The sequence below is a fragment of the Homarus americanus genome, unplaced genomic scaffold, assembly GCF_018991925.1.
Source record: "Homarus americanus isolate GMGI-L3 unplaced genomic scaffold, GMGI_Hamer_2.0 scaffold8775, whole genome shotgun sequence".
NCBI lineage: Eukaryota > Metazoa > Arthropoda > Malacostraca > Decapoda > Nephropidae > Homarus > Homarus americanus.
The window spans coordinates 107,418-119,035 of record NW_024725353.1 but is presented as its reverse complement, the minus strand read 5'-3'; the positions used below and the strand labels follow the sequence as shown (position 1 = coordinate 119,035).

Here is an 11,618-nt window from a genome sequence, read left to right as displayed (position 1 = left end):
GCAAGGTATACACAGGTAGGTGAGGAGGTGGTGGGTGTTGCCTCACGCTGAGGAGGAGGGTGTTGATGTATGTGTGTGTGTGTGTGTGTGTGTGTGTGTATTTCTATGTTGTAACACACCGCCCATGTGTATTTTTTTGCTTTTAGATCTTAAGTTACAATTAAAACTTGAGTTACTGTTCGCTGTGAATCCGAACTCGGCTCACGAAGCTTCTATAACTCGAAGTCTATTATAGATCCTGCTATAACTAACTCCCAAAGGGAATAAAATCTATGGCAGCGGTGGGATTCGAACCCACGCCTCCGTAGAGACTGGTGCCTAAAACCAGCGCCTTAGACCGCTCGGCCACGCTACCTCTGTCCTCTGTTTCTACTTTTAAAGCTAAAATCAAATAATTTAATTTAATATGAAAAAGAAACGTAATACTCCAGAAAACAAATGTATGACAGTTTCACCAGAACAACTGGCAAACACCAAAAGCCTCTGATTGGTGATCCAGCGAAGTGCACAACGTCACTGCCAGGTGTTTGACGGCCAACTAAATTGTTTTGTTTTTGTCCAGGAAATTTCTGAGGTGAACTGATATCAACCACGCTTCCTGACGCACCTAGAGTCAGACCTTGCGAGGGCTTTGTTAACTTCAACCAAATAGTGTAAGGTTATCACAGGAGATTGTTAGCTTTATAAACAAAAATATACAGCTTATAAATTATATTTTCTGGGACGTATTTACCATGTAAGTTTATGATGGAGTTTTTCTCGTTTATTGCTTTAGAGCGATGATTTAACCCCTTGAGTACGTAGACTTAACCCCTTGAGTACCTTGACTTAACCCTTTGAGTACATAGACTTAACCCCTTGAGTACTTTGACTTAACCCTTTGAGTACGTTGACTTAACGCCAGTACCTTGACTTATCCCCTTGAGTACCTTGACTTAACCCTTTGAGTACGTAGACTTAACCCCTTGAGTGTTGACTTAACCCTTTGAGTACGTAGACTTAACCCCTTGAGTACTGACAACCCTTTGTACGTTGACTTAACCCCTTGAGTACCTTGACTTCACCTTTGAGTACGTAGACTTAACCCTTTGAGTATGTAGACTTAACCCCTTGAGTACCTTGACTTAACCCTTTGAGTACATAGACTTAACCCCTTGAGTACTTTGACTTAACCCTTTAGTACGTTGACTTAACCCTTTGAGTACATTTGCTTAGCCTTTTGAATATGTTGACTTAACCCTTTGAGTACGATAACAACCTCTTGAGTACGTTGAGCAACCATTTGAGTACGATGACAACTTTAATACCTGAGATGTATTTTGACAGGTAAATAATAATACCAAGAAAATATTAACTTATTTTTAAAACAATATTAATTTAGTATTCATAAGATCATAGAATTTTTACTTATGATGAAAAAATATTTGAATTTTTTTGCGGGGACAAATATTGGGGTCTAGACTAAGTGAAACCTTTTAAATGCTCAATTGTAGCCAACTTTCCCCAGCAGCGTGTCAGTTGTAGCCAGAACGGGTCAGTTGTAGCCAGAACGGGTCAGTTGTAGCCAGAACGGGTCAGTTGTAGCCAGAACGGGTCAGTTGTGCCAGAACGGGTCAGTTGTAGCCAGAACGGGTCAGTTGTAGCCAAGGAGGTCAGTTGTAGCCAGAACGGGTCAGTTGTAGCCAGAACAGGTCAGTTGTAGCCAGAACGGGTCAGTTGTAGCCAGAACAGGTCGGTTGGCCAGAACGGGTCAGTTGAGCCAGAACAGGTCGGTTGTAGACAGTCAGTTAGAACGGGTCGGTTGTAGCCAGAACAGGTCAGTTGTAGCCAGAACGGGTCAGTTGTAGCCAGAACAGGTCAGTTGTAGCCAGAACAGGTCAGTTGTAGCCAGACGGGTCAGTTGTAGCCAGACAGGTCGGTTGTAGCCAGAACGGGTCAGTTGTAGCCAGAACGGGTCGGTTGTAGCCAGAACAGGTCAGTTGTAGCCAGAACGGGTCAGTTGTAGCCAGAACGGGTCAGTTTGTAGCCAGAACGGGTCAGTTGTAGCCAGAACGGGTCAGTTGTAGCCAGAACGGGTCAGTTGTGGCAGAACGTGTGGCAGAACGGGTCGTTGTAAAAACGGGTCGTTAGCCAGAACGGGTTGGTTAGCGCAGAACGGGTCAGTTGTGGCCAGAACGGGCCAGTTGTAGCCAGAACGGGTCAGTTGTGGCCCAGAACGGGTCAGTTGTAGCCAGAACGGGTCAGTTGTAGCCAGAACGGGTCAGTTGTGAACAGGTCAGTTGTAGCCAAGAACGGGTCAGTTGTAGCCAGAACGGGTCAGTTGTAGCCAGAACGGGTCAGTTGTAGCCAGAACGGGTCAGTTGTAGCCAGAACGGGTCAGTTGTAGCCAGAACGGGTCAGTTGTAGCCAGAACAGGTCAGTTGTAGCCAAACGGGTCAGTTGCAGCCAGAACGGGTCAGTTGTAGCCAGAACGGGTCAGTTGTAGCCAGAACGGGTCAGTTAGCCAGAACGGGTCAGTTGTAGCCTCCACACATACAGTACACTACAGCTAACTTGTCTTCTTCACCATTAATTTATATAACATCTTTCCTTCAATAACATTTAAAGTTTATAATACGAAACTAATTTATATTATTCCGTAGATGAGAGACAGTCATAGCTAATCCAGGAAAAAAAAATACTGAAAGTTTAATAGTAGTTTTGTCCAATGACCAGACTAAGAATCAAGTGACCTGGACAACAAGGGGTTATAATAAGCCTATAATAATACATTAATATACTGTAATACATCCATACATCATCTCTGGTCATAATACAACAAAGGTCAAGTGTTGTATGTATGACTCGCTCCAAAAAAAATATCTTCACTGGGGTGATCGATGAATTTCACAATGAACACTACGACTCCTGTTGTCTCGGTAAGGTTGTCAAAATCCTTCGTCCATTGTGTCATATTATTTCACATCAAATCGTAATAATACTTTCTGGAACAGCTAATTATACGGACATAACTCATCTGTTATTTAAATACCTGAGTTTTATCTCTTTAAAAAAAAAATAAAACGCTTGTGGTCCTGTTAATGAAAATAACTTCACTTCTAAAACATAAACCAGGAATGTAAAACTAATGAGAGAGGTTTTATTTACATGTTATTACGCCTTGGTTAAACCTCTAATAAATTAAATCAACCAAAACCCGTATTTTATGGCGGTTTTATCTGTGTTGGTATGGTGATGGTGTAGTGGTGATGGTGTAGTGGTGATGGGGTGGTGGTGATGGTGTAGTGGTGGTGGTGATGTAGTGGTCATGTAGTTGTGGTATAGTCATGATAGTGTAGTGGTGGTATAGTGGCGGAGAGGTGTAGTGATAGTGTTGGTATTGTGGTACAGTGGTGGTATAGCGGCGGAGAGGTGTAGTGATAGTGTTGGTATTGTGGTACAGTGGTGGTATAGTGGCGGAAGGTGTAGTGATAGTGTTGGTATTGTGGTACAGTGGTGGTATAGCGGCAGAGGTGTAGTGATAGTGTTGGTATTGTGGTACAGTGGTGGTATAGCGGAGGTGTAGTGATAGTGTTGGTATTGTGGTACAGTGGTGGTATAGTGGCGGAGGTGTAGTGATAGTGTTGGTATTGTGGTACAGTGGTGGTATAGTGGCGGAGAGGTGTAGTGATAGTGTTGGTATTGTGGTACAGTGGTGGTATAGTGGCGGTGGTGTTGTAGAGGAGATCAGGTGAACATTACTACTCATGATTGTAGACACACGGTAATTAACCCCAAGATTCATGTTCCTTAATTAGATGGACTTCCTCGACTGTTGCAGGAGAGCTAATTTGCTGGTGGTTCATGGGTGCTGGGGAGGTGCTGGGGGTGGTGCTGGGGTGGTGCTGGGGTGGTGTTGGGGTGGTGTTGGGGTGGTGCTGGGGTGGTGCTGGGGTGGTGCTGGGGAGGTGCTAGGGGGTGGTGCTGGGGTGGTGCTGGGGTGGTGTTGGGTTGGTGCTGGGTTGGTGCTAGAGGTGGTGATGGGGAGGTGTAAGGGAGGTGCTGGGGTGGTGCTGGGAAGGTGTAATCGAGGTGGTGGTGCTGTGGTGGTGCTGGGGTGGTGCTGAGCTGGTGCTGGAGGTGGTGCTGCAGTAGGTGCTGAATAATGGTGCTAAGGGTAGTGCTAGAAGAGATGCTGTGTAGGTACTGGGAGGAGGGATGGTGCTGGGATTTAGTGCTGGGGTAGGGCGGGTACCAATGACACAACTCTCATGAATAGAGTGTCATAGATGTGGTGTGTCATAGAGCTCCACGGGTGTCATGTGTCATGGGGGCACGTGGGAGGGGTCATGAGATGATCGTCACGTCACGCACAGTAGAATCAAACTCAATCTTTCCTTTTATCAATCTCTATCACATGATTTTACGAAACTGTCCCCACCTGCCTCTGTCACACTCTTGGGATGACGTGTGTGGGGGTGTGACGCGTGAGGGGTGTGACGTGTGAGGGGTGTGACGCGTGAGGGTGTGACGCGTGAGGGAGGTGTGACGCGTGGGGAGGTGTGACGCGTGAGGAGGTGTGACGTGTGAGGGTGTGACGTGTGAGGTGTGACGCGTGAAGGAGGTGTGACGTGTGAGGGTGTGACGTGTGAGGGTGTGACGTGTGAGGGTGTGACGTGTGAGGGTGTGGCGTGAGAGTGTGACGCGTGAGGAGGTGTGACGCGTGAGGGGTGTGACGCGTGAGGGTGTGACGTGTGAGGTGTGTGACGTGTGAGGGGTGACGTGTGAGGGTGTGTGACGTGTGAGAGAGGTGTGCGTGTGAGAGGGTGTGACGCGGTGAGGGTGCGCGTGAGGGTGTGACGCGTGAGGGTGTGACGCGTGAGGGTGTGACGCGTGAGGGTGTGACGCGTGAGGTGTGACGTGTGAGGATGTGTGACGTGTGAGGATGTGTGACGTGTGAGGGTGGCGATGTGGGGGTGTGTGACGTGTGAGGAGGTGTGACGTGTGAGAGGGTGTGACGCGCGTGAGGTGTGACGCGTGAGGGGTGTGACGCGTGAGGGTGTGACGCGTGAGGGGGTGTGACGCGTGAGGAGGTGTGACGCGTGAGGGAGGTGTGACGCGTGAGGGAGGTGTGACGCGTGAGGGTGTGACGCGTGAGGGGTGTGACGTGTGAGGGGTGTGACGTGTGAGGTGTGACGTGTGGGGGTGTGACGTGTGAGGATGTGTGACGTGTGAGGGTGTGTGACGTGTGAGGTGTGACGTGTGAGAGGTGTGACGCGTGAGGGGTGTGACGCGTGAGGGTGTGACGTGTGAGGGCTGTGACATGTGAGGTGTGAGGGGAGGGTGAGGTGTGAGCGTGGAAGTCATTCTTCACCTTCACCTTCCTACCACCCTCACACCCCTCCCACCCACCCTCATACCCCTCCCTCCCCACCCTCACCCCTCCTCCCTCTCCACACCCTCCACCCCACCCCTCAACCCCATCCCACACACCCCTCCACCCCACCTCACCCCCTCCTCCCCACCCTCACACCCCCTCACCCCACCGTCATCCCCTTCCACCCCACCCTCACACCCTTCCACCCCATCTCCACCTCCTCCCACCCCCCCTCCACACCCCTCCACCCACCCTCACCCCTCCACCCCTCCACCCCCTCCACCCCACCCTCCACCCCTCCACCCCACCCCTCACACCCCCTCCCACCCCCCTCCCCTCACCCCCACCCTCCACCTCCTCCACCCCCTCCACCCCTCCACCCCCCTCACCCCTCCACCCCCCTCCACCCCCCTCCCACCCCACCCCTCCCACCCCCCTCACCCACCCTCCACACCCCCCTCCTCCCCCACCCTCCACCTCCTCCCCACCCCTCCCCACCCCTCACCCCACCCTCACACCCCTCCCACCCCACCCCTCACACCCCTCACCCCCCCTCCCCACCCCCTCCCACCCCCCACCCCTCCCCACCTCCCTCCCACCCCACCCTCCCCACCCCTCACCCCACCCTCACACCCCCCTCCCACCCCACCCCTCCCACCCCCCTCTCCCCACCCCTCCACACCTCCCTCCCCCCACCCTCCCCACACCCCCTCCACCCTCCACACCCCTCCACCCCACCCCTCCCCCCCCCTCCCACCCCCACCCCTCCCACCCCCTCCACCCCACCCTCCACCCCTCCTCCACCCCTCCCTCCTCCACCCCACCCCTCACACCCCCCTCCACCCCACCCTCCACACCCCCCTCACCCCACCCTCCCACCCCTCCTCCCCACCCCTCCCACACCCCCTCCCACCCCACCCTCACCCCTCCACCCCCCCACCCCTCACCCCCTCCCCCACCCCTCCCACCCCTCCACCCCCCACCCCTCCCACACCCCCTCCCCCACCCCTCCCACCCCTCCACCCCCACCCCTCACCCCTCCCACCCCCACCCTCCCCACCCCTCCTCCCCCCACCCCTCACCCCCCCACCCCTCCCCCACCCCCCTCCCACCCCCCTCCCCACCCCTCCCTCCCCACCCTCCATACCCCTTCCTCCCCACCTCCCCCCCTCCTCCCCCACCCCTCCCACCCCCTCCCACCCCTCCCCCCCCCCTCCCACCCCACCCTCCACACCCCTCCTCCCCACCCCTCACCCCCCTCCTCCCCATCTCATTCCACCTGCTCCCCCTACCCATTCGCCCATCTCCCCTCTTATCAAGGGAAGGTACAGTTGTCATGGAGGAAAGTATTACGTTTTGTGTAGCTGCCTGACTCACTGTGGTTGAGAGAGAGAGAGAGAGAGAGAGGTATGAGTGTGTCAGGTTAGGTTAGGTTAAGACAGGGGGGTTACAACACTGAATACGGATTAACTGACCCAAATTCCAGAGTAAAACGAAGACAAAAAGACTCGCTGTAACCTGACGTAACCATTTGAGTCAGGATTATACTCTGCGATGATGGTGAAGACTCCTCTTGTACTATAACAATACTTCTATAACTACCTATAACTAACTGTATCCCTATAACTACCTATAACTAACTGTATCCCTATAACAACCTATAACTAACTGTATCCCTATAACAACCTATAACTAACTGTATCCCTATAACAACCTATAACTATCCCTATAACAACCTATAACTAACTGCATCCCTATAACTACCTATAACTAGCTGTATCCCTATAACAACCTATAACTAACTGTATCCCTACAACAACCTATAACTAACTGTATCCCTATAACAACCTATAACTCCCAATAACCAACTGTATCCCTACAACTACCTACAACTAACTGTAACTAACTGTATCCTCACAACAACCTATAACTAACTGTATTCCTATAACAACCTATAACTAACTGTATTCCTATAATTACCTATAACTAACACTATCTCTATAACTACCTATAACTAACCGTTTCCCTATAACTATCTATGACTGGCACTATCCCTATAACTACCGATAACTAACTATATCCCTATAACTACCTATAACTAACTGTATCACTATAACTACCTATAACTACCTATAACTAACTTTATCCCTATAACTACCTATAACTGTATCCCTATAACTATAAGACTATAACCAGAGGAGGTCCAGCAGCAGTATTTCACCAGCACTAAAAATTCTGACTCGTAACTATAAAACTGGTTCCTGTCCGACCAGCACTGTGTAATTATTGTACCCATTGAGGCCCAGCACTGTGGTGGTGCTGGGCGGGACAGGGAATAAGTGAACGGAGGGTGAGGTAGGAAAGATGGGAGGAAGAAGAGACGATGAGAGAGAGAGATAGAGAGAACGAAACAGGAAAAATGAAAAGAAAAGTAAGACAAAATATAACTAAAGGAGAGAAGGAATGGGAGTAAAAATATACAAGAGACGATTAAAAAAAGAAACAAGGAAATTAAGGAATAATGAGGAGGAGGAAGATAACGAAGAAGATTTAATCAAGTCTTCATACGCAGCCAGACAAACAACTAACAAACACAGCCGACAAACACAAACACGTCCCCCCCCTCCCACACACACACACACACACACACACACACACACACACACACACAAATTCCTGCGTGTACCACCTGGTCGGGTCCTCAAGCAACCTGGTCAACATACTTTCAACTTTTTCTCCCCCGGAGGATCATAATTCGCCGTCCTGTGAGCCCAGCGCCCCATGTAGTGAGGAGGAGGCGAATACAGGGTGCAGGTAGCAGGCACCCCGCTGCGCCGCCTAACCTGCGCTCCACCCTCTGTCAGCATAACGTCACCCCGCTTTATCGGATACTAAAATATACTTCCCCTTGATATAGTATTTCCGCGTCCTAATGTAGCCAAGTCTATTTGTATCCTGGTTGAATATGGCCTTTGAGTCTAGCGGCTGATTGTCGTATTCCTGCGTCGTATAGGAGAGGTCTTACGACTATCCGGGGCCGAGGAGGAGAAGGTCGACGCGCCCATTGGTGGTGGGTAGTGGGAGCGCCCTTGCCTCACCACCTCTATCCTGGTAATGAGGCGTAGTGGGTATTGGTTCTGAGAGCCCTAGTGGGAGATGATCAGTAATGATGCTCTAAGTGCGACGTAATTATGATGTAATGATTATTGCCTGATGATTTAGTGGGCCCTTGGAGTAGCCATGGAAGGGTAAGGTGTTTCACGAGTGTTGGGGAACCTGAAGAGCTCTTGGAGATAATCTTTACTGGGGCGCGGCACGGAAACTTGTAGCGCCGTTGATGTACCTCTGAGAATGAATGGGTTCATATCGCGGCGCCATAGTAATTTTCTGGGGAAAAACTGGGATATTTTAGGCTCCCTGGAGTGAATATATTTTTTGTATTAGTCTCCCTAGAACACACAGACGAAGACGAAGGATTCCCCAAAGGACACGTTACTGCCGCTCCTCACGCTAAGGCAACATTTCCCGCTGTTGTGAGTGTGACACCAAGAGAGATATATATGCTTCCGTTGTATACCGTGTTATAGAGGACCCCACGCCTCGCCGGTATATACGATACAGAATACAGATATTCTACCGATTCATGACTGAGGGGAGGTACGTGAGCCTCGAGCAAGTAGTAGTAGTCACAGGGCACGACGGAGACCTGCGTGTTGAAGGCAACATACGGAGCCTGCAGCTATGTTCCTCACCAATTTATGGCCGTGAAGAATGAAAAGCTTCCATGAGTTTCAGGCAGGGGCAGGAGAGGATTGGAAGGGGGAGGGTGGAGGAGGAGGAAGACAAGGAGGAGGAGGAGGAGGAGGGGTCACACGCGATGGTCTCTTCCCTCGTCCTTCCTCCTCCATTCCCACCTTCTCCCTTACCTACCTCCCCTTCCCTCCAGCCCTTCCTCATTCCCTTCCCTTCCCCTTCACTCACGTCCCTCCCATCCCCCTTTCCCATCTAAACTCCTACCTCCTCCCTCAGCCCCTTCCAACCGTGAAGACCAGAGTCATATTTCAGGGAATAATTATATTAATCTTTAGCTCATTGAAAGACTAAATGTCCAGCCGAATCCGTATAATATATAACGTGGCTGACAGTGGAGAAACATTATTGTTAATCAAGAACGTGATTTACGCAGAGGTCTGGGGGAGGGAGGAGGGAGGGGTGCGGGAGTGGGGTAGGAGGGGGAGTTTGCGTGAGAGTTAATATTTTTCCTATTACTAGTCTGGGTGTGGATTGAATCACCGTATTTCACTGCCACTGTGAGATTAATTCCCAGCTGTAACGCAACTGTGGGGGTCAGATCTTCTTGTCGCACCGCCCCGCACGGTAATTAGTTAACGTAAGAGGATGGAGAGAAGGAAGGAGCGGGGAAGGAGGGAAGGAATGGTAGTAGAAGGGAAGGAAGGAAGGAATGGTAGGAGGAGGGAAGGAGAGGTTGGAGGAAGCGGGAAGGAGAGGTAAGAGGAAGGAAGGAGAGGTAAGAGGAGAGAAAGAATGGTAGGAGGAGGAACAAAAAGATAGACAAGAACACATAAACGAGAAGAGAGACAGACACTGAACTTGATCGCCTTCTCTTCCTCAGCTGTAAATTTAGGTACCCATTAACAGGTGGGTGAACTAGGGATGCCTCGAACAAGAGCCAGTGACCCGTAGTACAGGAGGTGAAGGCTGTATCTCTAGCCTTTTTCCATGATTAAATTCTTACCTGCGTTTTTGTATCCGTCAGCCCCACTTATCCACCTTTCCTGATCTAACGAAGAGGTGAATTTCATTTTGTTGTTCGTTTTGTTTTTTTAGTCTTTTTTTAATTCTGGATTAATGTAACCCCTTCCTCTCCACACACATATTTACCCCCCACCTCCCACATTCTCTCCCCCCCCCATCTCCCTTCCCATCTTTCCCTTCCTCCCCCCAAATCCTTTTACTCCAGGTAGCGTCTCTCTTTTTCTTTTTTTTCATTATGAAGGGAAAAAAACAAATGAAATATTAACACAGGACCCAGACTCTCTTAAGGCCTTACGGTACGCCACTTGTCCATAAACATGACGCGGACGTAATCATCGGCCCAGCATTTGCATCTTAACTAACCATTTAAGTTCATATTTACGTTTTATTATTGTTTTTCTTCTGCTTTTTTATTTTGTGTGTCTGTGTGTTTGTTTATGTGGGGTGTGGGGTTAGTGTGGGGGGTGGGGGAGATGTGTGTGTGTGGGTGTAGTGAGGTTGTGTATGTTGGGGTACGTGGTAATGTGTGTTTAGTATGTATAAGAAGGTCCGGTATGTTGGTATGCGTGTGTGGTAGTGTGGTACTATAATGTTGGTATGTGTGTTTGGTGCGTGGTATTGTGTGTTGGTATGTGAGCGGTGGTGTGTGTGTGTGTGTGTGTGTGTGTGTGTGTGTGTGTGTGTGTGTGTGTGTGTGTGTGTTTGTCTCATAAACGCACACGTAAATAAATGACTGTTTTGAGGACACCTCATAGCTGTGTCTTACTAATTATCTGTCTGTCTGTCTGTCTGTCTAACTCTTTGTCTACCCGCCTTTCTATCTACCTGTCTGTCTAGTTGCCTGTCTCTCTCTGTCTGTCTGTCTGAGTTGTGTTTATATATTTACTGTTCCACTAATACTGTATAGCACTCGAGTACCTGATAGGCGGTGAGGGAGAGGAAGCAGGTAGGAGAGGGGAGTGAGGGAGAGGGAAACAGGTAGGGAGAGGGGGAGTGAGGGAGAGTGGAAGCAGGAGAGGGGGAGGAGGAGAGTGGAAGCAGGTAGGGAGAGGGGGAGGGAGGGAGAGGGAAACAGGTAGGGAGAGGGGGAGGAGGGAGAGGGAAGCAGGTAGGGAGAGGGGGAGGAGGGGAGAGGGAGCAGGTGGGGAGAGGGGGAGTAGGGAGAGTGGAAGCAGGGGAGAGGGGAGGAGGGAGAGGTGGAAGCAGGTAGGGGAGAGGGGGAGCTAGGGAGAGTGGAAGCAGGTAGGGAGAGGGGGAGGAGGGGAGAATGGAAGCAGGGGGGAGGGGAGTGAGGGAGGGAAGCAGGTAGGGGAGAGGGGGAGGAGGGAGAGGGAAGAAGGTAGGGAGAGGGGAGTGGGAGGGAGTGGAAGCAGGTAGGGGAGAGGGGGAGGGAGGGGAGAGTGAAGCAGGTAGGGAGAGGGGGAGTGAGGGAGAGGGACAGGGTAGGGGAGAGGAGGGGAGTGAGGGAGAGTGGAACAGGTAGGAG

The 11,618-nt window shown here is 50.8% G+C and overlaps 1 non-coding gene across 1 annotated transcript; it reads right to left on the bottom strand.

Annotated features, from left to right (window-relative positions):
• Positions 1–273: 273 nt before the first annotated feature.
• Trnal-uag lies at positions 274–355 on the bottom strand. The gene has a single exon. It is a non-coding gene; the product is annotated as a tRNA-Leu (tRNA).
• Positions 356–11,618: the final 11,263 nt, after the last annotated feature.